Below are 12,009 nucleotides of genomic sequence, written 5' to 3' on the forward strand. Positions count from 1 at the left end.
TATTATCAGCATACTGTAGGATTTTTGTGGGGGGAGTAAGTATGCGTTCCAGGTCGTGCGTATACAGAGTATACAGGAGAGGACTTAAAATTGCACCTTGCTGCAAGCCCTGGGAGACGTAAAAAGGTCCGATCATGGTACCTTTGAAACGGACGTAGATCGTTCTTTGAGTAATCAGGATACTGTTACCGTAGATCATCCGTGAAGGAATTCCGAATCCTGCCAGCTTGTCCAAGAGTATCGGTATTTGTACGTGATCATATGGATCCTTAACGTCAAGAAAAGCTGCCACTACTGTCTCATTCGTTCGAAAGGCTGACGTGATATCCATATTAAGCAAAAACAGGTTATCCATGGTCCCTTTGCCTTTTCTGAAGCCGTATTGACTCCGAGGCAACAAATTACTTTTTTCAAGCCACCATTCTAGTCTCCTTTTTACCATTCGTTCCAGTGTTTTTTCAACACACGACGACAAGGCAATAGGTCTATAATTAGTTCTGACATTTGGATCTTCACCACTTTTGAGAATTGGAATTATTACTTGCGTCTTCCATGTTGATATGAGGTCTGTCTTCATCCAGTACTGATTAAAAATGTTCAAGAGAAAGTCTTTCGCTTCTATAGGTAGGTGTTTAAGCATAGAGTAGTGTATATGATCAATGCCAGGGCAACTGTCGCTCGATACTTTAATAGCTTTGTTGAGTTCTTCTTTAGTTACGATTTGACTTTGTGACAGGATTGTTTGTAAACAGTGTGCTATACGAAAATGGTTGTTGTCGAGTTATTTAGTATTTAGTGCTTCATTTTTTGCAGTGAAAGTGCCTAGAGCTAGAGCTAAAGTGTTTAAAAAGCGTGTGAACTGGCAAAAGAAAAGAAATCATGATTCATTAGCAAAGCAGTTCTTCATCATCACTGTTGGAAAATGTGAGTCCACTTACTACTGATTTGCCGAACGAACTTACTCCAAATGAAAACAGAGCTCCTCATAAAAAAGTAAGAGATTTGCAAAAGAAATATAATTTACTTGATAAAGGGAAAGAAGTTTTTGGACTCATTGATACGAGTATATTGTGCGAAGCTCTTGAAAACAATGTGTGTGCTGCAAAAATTGTCAAGGAAACGTTTCACTGAGAATAAAATGCCTTGTTGACCTGGCTGTCCAGTTTAATTTAACATGCAGCGTTCGTAAGTATAGCAGTAAGTTTCCAATTTCTGTTTCAGTAACTGTAAATAATAGATACAAGAAAACTGAACTTTATAGTGTAAATACTAGGTTAGGTTATGGATTGCGAGCAGTTGGTAAGGGCAAAGCAGCTGGTGATATGCAATGTGATGTTCCAAATCTTCCAAGTGTACCTTCAAAGTTTGATGCTTACAACTATGTACTAGGATCTGCAGTTGAAGATATAGCACGGAAGTCAATGCAGGTAGCTGTGGAAGAAGCAGTGAAAGAAAATGATGGCAGTCGTGACCTCGCAGTAGTTTTTGATGGCACATGGCAAGAAAGGGGTCACAACTCCAACAATTGTGTTGTAACAGCAACTAGTGTTGACAGTGGCAATGTTATTGATGTTGCAACAATGTCTAAATACTGTAGATGGATAGACAGGCTGAAAAATGAAAATAGTGATGACTCTGTTGCTAGTTATTATGGTAGTAGTGGTGTCATGGAGGTTGCTGGGGTGAAAAAAAATTCTCATCGCTCTTCAGAGTGGTATAATGTTCGCTATGTCAAGTATCTGGGAGATGGTGACTCTAAAGCACTCAAAGAAGTTTTGGAAAGCAAACCATATGGGAACAGTGTAAATATAAGCAAATTTGAATGTATAGGACATGTGCAGAAGAGAATAGGTACCAGGCTGAGAGGGTTAAAATCAGAAAACTAGATGATGGGAAAACCTTGCATGGCAAAGGAAGATTGACTGATTCCATAATAGACCACATTCAGAATTGCTATGGCCTTGCAATCAGACAAAATACAGGCAATCTTGAAGAAATGAGGAAAGCTATATGGGCTTTTTATTTCCACACTGCATCCACAGATGAGCATCCCGAACATGGTTTGTGCCGCAAAGGTGGAAAGAGCTGGTGTAAATACAATAGGGGACTAATAACTGGAGAGAAATACATTCACCACCATAGTTTACCATTAGCCATCATGGAAGAAATAAAGCCCATTTTCAGGGATCTGGCTGACAGAAGTCTTCTGATGAAATGTCTTCATCGAAAAATGCAGAACCCAAACGAGTGCTTGAATAGTGTGATATGGCATCGTCTCCCAAACACAGTGTTTGTCGGAATTAATACACGACATTTTGGTGTGTATGATGCTGTGGCAACCTTCGATCTTGGGAATATAACTAAATGCCAGGTCCTTCAAAAGTTGGGTTTGCGTGTTGGTTCCCGCACAGTACGTGGTATTTTGACTTTAGATCAGCACAGAGTAAGGCTTCTTGACAATATAATCAAGACATTAGTGAAAAAAGCATGACAGGTGCAGAGGGGGACCAAAAGAAGACTTGAAGATGATTATGAAGACTGGGAAGGGGGTATTAACTATGGATCAGAAATATTTTAATATTTTTTCTCCGTTTCCTGTAAGTTTGTTTTTTGCTTCTTCTAGGAACATTATCTCAGGTACTGGTGAAACTATAAGTCTGAAATTTTTATGACTTAGTCACATGGTTTTCTTTTACACACTGAAACAACGATTTTTTAATTACTTGCTTTAAAAAAGGCTTAGGGGTGATAATCTAGTAAAAATGATGGAAAAATTTACTTAAAAATAAATTGTAAGTAGGCTGTTTATGTTTTCTTATTGGCAACGTTACGTAGCGCTCTGTATGAAAATCACTGGCTGTGCTGTGTGAAGTCTGTGGCTAGCTTGCATTGTTGTCTGCCATTGTAGTATTGGGCAGCAACAGCTGGATGTGAACAGTGCGTAGCGTTGCGCAGTTGGAGGTGAGCCGCCAGCAGTGGTGGATGTGGGGAGAGAAATGGCGGAGTTTTGAAATTTGTAAAATTGGATGTCATGAACTGCTATGTATATTATGATTTTTCAACACTATTAAGGTAAATACATTGTTTGTTCTCTATTAAAATCTTTCATTTGCTAACTATGCCTATCAGTAGTTAGTGCCTTCTGTAGTTTGAATCTTTTATTTAGCTGGCAGTAGTGGCACTCACTGTATTGCAGTAGTTCGAGTAACGAAGATTTTTGTGAGGTAAGTGATTTGTGAAAGGTATAGGTTAATGTTAGTCAGGGCCATTCTTTTGTAGGGATTTTTGTAAGTCAGATTGCGTTTTTCCTGTCTTTATGTGTTTAGCTGATGTTGTTATGTTGTAGAATTTTTCTAATACTATGTTATTTACTTTGTAAAGATGTTTAAACATTATTTGTTCTGTTTTGTTTTAATGCTCATGTGTGAAGTTGATGTTTCGAAAGTTATTCTGATCTTTTATGTATGTACTCATGCCACAGTTCCTGTAACACTGGTGTATATGTTATTTCGATTCTTTTGTAAAGCCTGTACCACAAATGTTATCTGTATTGTTATGTTCTTTAATGATGTATTTTGCACCTTTGTAATTGTTTTATTATATTATGAAATTGTAATTGACACCAGTTCATCATATTATTAACTTGTAAGATCCATTTCACTGCACACGTTTCTGTTGGTCATAGTATATGGACAATATGTGAGAAGTAGGGACTGTTAGTGTTTGCACGTGTGTTAATAATTCAGCAAGGGACTGGGTAACAGCATTGCTGGTTCTAAGGACAATTCCAAAAACTTTGTGAGTGCACAGGTGGTGGTTATGGACTTGCTATATTATCCGCAAGACTCTTCAATGGTGATTGTGCACCTGCACAGTCACAACAGATGGCTGCTGGCCATCTCTACAAGGACTACAGTGGGTCTGCATCTTTGATGACCCACCAATACCATTTATGAAACGTCCCCTTTGAACAATTATACAGGACTGTGCTTTACCTGACACACAATATTTTTTAGCGCAACGCAATCTGACTTTCAAAAATCCCTACAAAAGAATGGCCCTGACTAACATTAAACTATACCTTTCACAAATCACTTACCTCACAAAAATCTTCGCTGCTCAAGCTACTGCAATACAGCGAGCGCCACTACTGCCAGCTAAATAAAAGATTCAAACTATGGAAGGCACTAACTACTGATAGGGATAGTTAGCAAATGAAAGATATTAGTAGAGAACAAACAATGTATTTACCTTGATATCATCATATATAAATATAGCAGTTCATGACAAATTACAAATCTCCGCCATCTCTCTCCCCACATCCACCACTGCTGGCGGCTCACCTCCAACTGCGCAACGCTACGCGCTGTTCACAGCCAGCTGCCTAACACTACAATGGCGAGTATTACAACAATGCAAAGCAGCCACAGACTGCACACAGCACAGCCAGTGATTTTCATATTGAGCGCTACGTAACGTTGCCAATAAGAAAACATAAACAGCCTACTTACATAGAGAAAACATAAACAGCCTACTTACATAGCCCCCATGCTCCCCACAAAAAATTTTACAAATTGGTTTGGGCAGTGCCCAATACAGATTTGAAAAAAAATTTTCATAATTACAATAACAAAGATATCAAATGCACACACTTATTGATACAACATTGGTCAAAAGCTAAAATTGTCTCACAGTCCATAAAGACAGTCCTAATCGTTCATTACGGTAAAATATAGTGTTTTTCTCAAAGTCTGAGCAGTAGAAGAAAATGCACCCGGAAGTAGTGGATTTCCATGCAGTCTTGAAGAAGAAGTAGTGTTGTCCTTCCAACGGAAAAACAGTGCTGACTCTTGGCATACATACAGGTAATGGGCCACAACAGAGCAAACCCACAGCAGAGTCAGTCGAAATTTTGATTAGTATTGGTAGGTAGGTCATCACAGAGCAGACCCACTGTAGTCCTGGTAGAGATTACGGTATTGGTGGGCCACCAGAGGTGCAGACCCACTGCAGTCCTTGTAGAAATAATGGCATGGTGGGTCATCATAGATGCAGACCCACTGTAGTCCTTGTAGAGATAATGGTACTGGTGGGTCATCAAAGATGCAGACCCACTGTAGTCCTTGGAGAGATAGCCAGCAGCCATCTGTTGTGACTGTGCAGGTGCACAATCACCGTTGAAGAGTCTTGCGGATAATATAGCAAGTCCATAAACCACCACTTGTGCACTCACAAAGTTTTTGAAATTGTCCTTAGAACCAGCAATGCTGTTATCCAGCCCCTTGCTGAATCATTAACACACGTGCAAACACTATCAGTCCCTACTTCTCACATATTGTCCATATACTATGACCAACAGAAACGTGTGCAGTGAAATGTAACTAACAAGTTAATAATATCATGAACTGGTGACAATTACAATTTTATAACATAAGAATACAATAACAAAGATACAAAACACATCATTAAAAACATAATAATACAGATAACGTTTGTAGTAATAGGGGCTTTACAAAAGAATAGAAATAAACATATACATCAGTGTTACAGGAATTATGACATGAGTACATACATAAAAGATCAGAATAACTTTCGAAACATCAACTTCACACATGAGCATTAAACAGAACAGAATTAATAATGTCTAACATCTTTACAAAGTAAATAACATATTATTAATGCCAATTATATTCGAGGATAACAGTATTCCTCATCATAGTGAATGTAGCTTAATATTAAAAGAAAAAAAAAATTCTATGAAACTACACAGAGATAGGAAGAAAACAAATACACAAGGGTACACAAACACATAGGGGGATAACACAATGGAAAGGACAGGGTTCGTTTTCAGTGTAACTTTTGGTACTGCAGTATTTTGCGAACAAAACCTTTTTTGTTCTTGGAGATCTCCCTTTGTTTATCATTATTCCCAAAAAGTCCTATCTGTACCTCTTTTCTGTATTCTAACCATATTTCTTTCAAAAGAAATATAGCTCATTGTACAATACTCATTTAGGCCCAAATCGTTTTCATATAACTTTCAAAGCATTCTTTCCCTATTCTCCATAGTTAGGTTCTTATATAGTCTACCCCCTCTTAAGCTAACTTAAATCTACTGAGCTCAGATAGTAAACTAAGGGACGAGGCAATGCAGCAGCACAAAACAAATTAACACAAACAGCAATGCAAAAAAAATGGAAAATTGCAAAGCAAGCTACAGTAAATATAAATTACCAAGCAATGCAACATTACAACTAATATGAGCCAATGTACAGTAGCAAGAAAAATAAGTCAGTAGTAAAATTAGCTTAACAGAGTAACACAATTTAAAATTCAGTAGCACTATGCCTGGCAAACAGCAGCAGCAAATATAAAAAATATAAAACTTATATCTATACATGACAGAAAAAATATTACAGTAAAAACAACAATGCAGATAAGGGAAATGTATATTCACATCTTAATATCTATGTAATTAAAGTGGTGCACCACAACAACTGATTGTAAAAAGAAATATTACCATGTACTTGAAAAGAAAATTATGTGTTACTGTTACTAGTTCCTTCTTATTGTTCTTTCCTTTCCAAGTGCTCCTTTTTTTAAAGAATGTGGATTACAAAATTATCATTTAATAGATCTGTTGACAGAAAGTGTTCACATTAGCAAATGCATCTAAGTTTATTTTATAAAACTAATGCTGTAACACAGCTGGAAAACAGGTATCAAATGAAATAAGCAATTACGCAAACCAAAGCATAAAAATATCATTCAATAGTCATGTGACATTTCATAAGTTAGTAGCTCTCAACTCTCATAGAAAGACACTTGTCATAATCAGGTGTGCAGATGTACGAATATTTCCCATCAATTCATAAGCATTGCAGTAATTAGCACAAAGTACGAGTAATCATATGTTTTCAGGTAATGAGCGTGTAATATTTGTGATGCTTTCTACAAAGGAATGTCAATAGCAAGGTTAATGGAAGTAATGAGGGTGTCGCATTTGCAATATTTTCTCTAAAGGAATGCCAATGGCGAGGATAAAGGCCTGCCTTTTTTCTTTTTTTTTTTTTCTACCTGTGCTTCCGGAAAGGCACACCCTAATGGCTTGTTCTCCAGGTGTTTGACACAGCTGCGTGCCCACGACGCATTACGTGCAGGTGGTTACTTAACTTTCTTACGGAAATATTTACGACACCAGTATCCGCTACAGTGACAGTCTCACATAAAAATATTTCACAGGTCAAGAATTAGCGTTGCAAATCTGTAGAAAGAAAATCCTATGAATATAACGTTGTCCAAAAAATTTTCGCCGGCATTGTGATACATTCACGCATTTACACACATTTCATAACTCTTAAAGTACGATTCTTGGTTTCCAACATCCTTTTTCACAAGTCAAGAGTCCCTACCCACTATTCATTACTCCTTACCTTATTACACATATACGTATCCATCGACACTCGTCAATATTTCGTCATTATAAATATGAAGCATAATCAAATAATTCATATAGCCTCAGCCTATTAATCATAAACATACCTTAGCAGCATAATACACATCGTCGTCGTAAAAATAACATCATAACACCTCAGTCAAATCTCAAAATCGTCGTAGCTTCCTCCAACAATTAAAAAAAATTCTCTGCTCATGTCAAAAGTGTCATCTGCCTCAAACGTACTTTAAAAATCATGAATCCATACCAAATACATCATTCAAAGCTCTCATAGAATCACAATGGTTCCGAAAAAATATGAAGAGTTCACACAGTACAGACAAAATACAATTTCGTAAGTGTGAAGTTATCCAACGGTGTAATTACGTAAACATGTGTCACTGACATAGTAAAAAACATGTTTATCTCTCAGTTAAATGATCAGATAGCTGTGTAATTTGTGTGTTAGAGAAATATGGTACCGATGTGTAAAGTTGTATAAGCAAATACCATATTAGCTAGGGTTCCTTGTGGTTGCCAAACACATGGTACACAAAGTAAGCGTGTACCCCCCTGAGGATTATTGTAATTATACCCTCAGGTGTTACAGATTACAGCAATAGAATGAAATATATCACGGAAAACTTTCTTTGTAATTCAAAAATCTTGAAAAATAAATGGCTTAAGTACAAAATCTCTCAAATGCGTGTCCTGTAGCGCTAAATGTGCGTCTTGCTGTAAGATAATTCTGTGGAAGTGTCGTACTTATCGTTCTCCGAAAGCCAAGTTCTGCAGATGTCAATGTACTTACCTCACGATAAACAAAAGTGAAATGCTTTGCGTATAAATGTCTTAGTTATTACGCTTATTGTTGTGGTGAAGAATGTACTGTGCTGTAACGTATTGTTGTGCTACGGAAAACCCTGTCTCATTGTAGCTATACTACAAAAGTTACTACTAAAACATGTTTTACTTTCCAGAATAAAACAGAAAAACTGTGCAGATATAAAACAGAAACACCGCAAAAGCAACATTGTATATTGTCACTCATTAGAAGCGTCGTGATAAAATCGTGTAGCTGTCACATAAACTAACCACTGTGTCATCTGGTATCTCACAGAAAGTACTTTAAATCCAGATTATATTTTCAAGTAAACCAAAATGTTGCATTAAAATCTCATTAGCAGTACTGGTAAATGTTCTAAGTATGTAAGCCTTATAGTCGTTCCATAATCGTGCAACTAACAAGCAAGAATGTACACACACAATAACACTGTGACGTCTGTTCACTATAGCAATGCATTCGTCATTTCTGTTTAAGTAAGTTCTCTTGGTTCTTGATTGGATGTTTAACTTCAAACATTGTTGTATGTTAACAGATTCTAAGCCTGACAATGCATATTAGTAATGTGAAGCGAAAAATTTTATGGCAAAGACTAAGTTAAAAAGCAGATCATCTTTCAATAAATGGTTTTACATGTGAAATGTGGTGTAAACCTTTACTCTTCCTAGTACGCAGAGTTTCAACTTCAACACAATTATCATGTGGTTTACATCGGTAAAGAATGCTAAATCTTTTCTCAAGGCTAGCGTCTTTGTTATTTTTCCCTGAGCCAGCGGCCGCACGCAGCTGCCTGCTGTGCGAGTCATTGTCTGTCTCTTTGTTGGCGCGCGCTGTTATTGGGATTAGGAGACCTAACTTCTACAAATTCGCCTTGCCGAGAGGGCCCAGCTCTGTTAGAGTCCCGCCAGTTCTGATGAAATTCACGTCTATCGTTATGATTATATCGTCTGTCGTCATGTCGGTAGTTCCTGTAGTTTCTTTCTTGTCGGTTAAGTGGTGGAGAATTTCTCCCTGAATCGTAACTGCGCGCTGAACTGTTGCGTCTGAAGTTATTCTGTCTCCCTTGATAATAATTATTTTGGTTCCCAAATTGTCTGTTTCTCTGATTGTCTCTGTGATAGTCATTACCGCGGAGAGGTGATCTTTCCCTGTAATTATTACTACTCTGCCAACGGTTGTCATACGGGTGGTGTCTGTTTTGGTCACGATTTGTGTTGTGAGAATAGCCTTATCGCGTCCAGTTATTATCGAGGAATTGTGACGGATGTGACCTGTAATTGTTGTGCTCCTGTTTCCGCATTCCGCGATTGTCAGTGTCAATTTCCAATTCTTGTAACAGTCCCTGAAAAGCTTCAATGTCGTCTTTGCAACGTCCTGCCAAAATAATGTGTCGTAAATGTTCAGGCAATTTGATTAAGCAAATGCGGATAAGTTCTGAGGGGCTGTATGGGTTTGACAGGTACTGATTCTTGTTCAACATGTCTTCAAAATATTTCATAAGACTGGAAAATTCAGATTGTTCGAAACGTTTCATCATTATGATGCTTTGTTTTACTCGGTCTTGTGTGGCCTGAGACCAATATGCTGAGAGGAAGGCATGGTAAAACTCTCCTTCACTGTGGCAATCGTGAATGACCGACCGCATTCTTACAGCTGGTTCATTCTCTAAGTAGCCACACATAAATTCTAATCTGTGTTCTAACGACCAGTTGGGAGGAAAACAATGCGAGAATTGATGGAGCCATGCTTGTGGATGAATGTCGCTGCCAGAATTTTTAAATGTTTTGAATTTACGTGTAGTCATGAACAGCTTAAAGTCAAAATCATCATGTCGGCGAGTCGCATATTGGTCATTGTTACGTCGTGTCGGCCGTTCCATCTCAAAATTCGGTGCACATTGCCAATTTCTTTCATAACTTCCGAAATGCCCTGTGTTATTATTTTGTGGCTGTTCCGTATTTCTATGTCCCTCTTCCCGTATTGGGGCGCGAGTGTCCTCTGAAATACGTAATTCTTGTACTACTTGTGCCAACTGATCTTGTACTTCCCGGATTTCTCTTTTGTACTGTGTATTGATTTGATTTTGATTTTGTTTGAATTTTCTTATTTGTTCATACTCTTCTGTGTCAGTGAAGGCTACGGGTCTTGTGTCATTCAGATCATCATCTACCTTTGTAGATAAGTTAGTGACCTGATCCGAAACTTCGGCTACTTTCTCCGATAGTGTACGTATTTCCTCCATGTGTCTTTCTGAACCAATTTTCAGGGTATCTACTGTGTCCTTTAAGTTTTCCTGAGTTCTTGCAAGTTGCGTAACCGAATCGGTAGATGCAACTGAGTCAATTTTAGCTTGCAAGGTGTTGTGATTTTCATGAACAATGGTTTGCAGTTCTTTTATGGCTGCTTCGTGATTCTGTAATACATTTTCATGCCGCGAAAAAATGGGTTGAAAATGCTCACAAATTTGTGTTTTTATGTCATTACAGACTTTTTGACATTTCGATTCAATGTTATGTAACTCACTAGTTAAATCTTCACGTGTTTGTTCAAGTGTGGTGTCTAACTTTTGAAGATTTTGTCCCATTGCGTCTAACTGTTGCTGTGTTTGTCTCTGGTGTTGTTCCATTGTGTCTAACTTTTGAAGATTTTGTTCCACTGTGTCTAACTTTTTGAGATTTTGTTCCACTGTGTCTAACTGTTGCTGTGTTTGTGTCTGGTGTTGTTCCACTGTGTCTAACTTTTCAAGCTTTTGTCCCATTTGTTGCATTAATTGTAATAACAATGCACTGGTGTCTGAAACATGTTCCTCAGTGCTTTTCGGCAGTGAAGTTGCACCGGCAACATTCACATTTTGACAAGCGGAAAATGTGTCTTGACTCATTTGAGAAAACGGTGAGAACCCAAAACCTGAGTCTGCAGTATTTGCAATATTGTGTTCTGTCATTCCCGATTCCTGAGGCGAGCTGTTGCCGACCAATCGATCGATAACGCTTCCCTGTTCACTACCTGTTTCACTGTCTACACCATTGTTTGCCGCCCGCTCCATTTCCCTATGCGCAATTACCAAATTACTACTTGGAACATTAGTTAATTCATTACTCTGCGGCGCTAACACACTGCTTTCGTCTTCACTGTCATTTCTCAGTTTACTTTGGAGCCTAGTATTACGTTTTTCACCCGCCATTATTGTCACAGTATTTCACACGACAACACAGAAAAGCACAATTTGAAGAGCAAAAGTAAGAGAACACATTAACATAACACTGAAAATAATATCTAGTTAATTGCAAGCGCAGCTGCGAAAAACTTGCTGCAAATCTACATGCATGCCACAACTGTTTTACTGTACAACAATGAAAAACTACAACTACAAAGGAAATTCTCTCTATGATTACGCGCTATCAATAAACAAAATCTACACTAATTCCACAAACTACAAGAAAAAAAATCAGAAGATTCCAGTGAGGTATCCTCGGCTAAGGGTCGACATATGAAACGTCCCCTTTGAACAATTATACAGGACTGTGCTTTACCTGACACACAATATTTTTTAGCGCAACGCAATCTGACTTTCAAAAATCCCTACAAAAGAATGGCCCTGACTAACATTAAACTATACCTTTCACAAATCACTTACCTCACAAAAATCTTCGCTGCTCAAGCTACTGCAATACAGCGAGCGCCACTACTGCCAGCTAAATAAAAGATTCAAACTATGGAAGGCACTAAC

This window comes from Schistocerca piceifrons, chromosome 5 (assembly GCF_021461385.2).
Source record: "Schistocerca piceifrons isolate TAMUIC-IGC-003096 chromosome 5, iqSchPice1.1, whole genome shotgun sequence".
Classification (NCBI taxonomy): Eukaryota; Metazoa; Arthropoda; class Insecta; order Orthoptera; family Acrididae; genus Schistocerca; species Schistocerca piceifrons.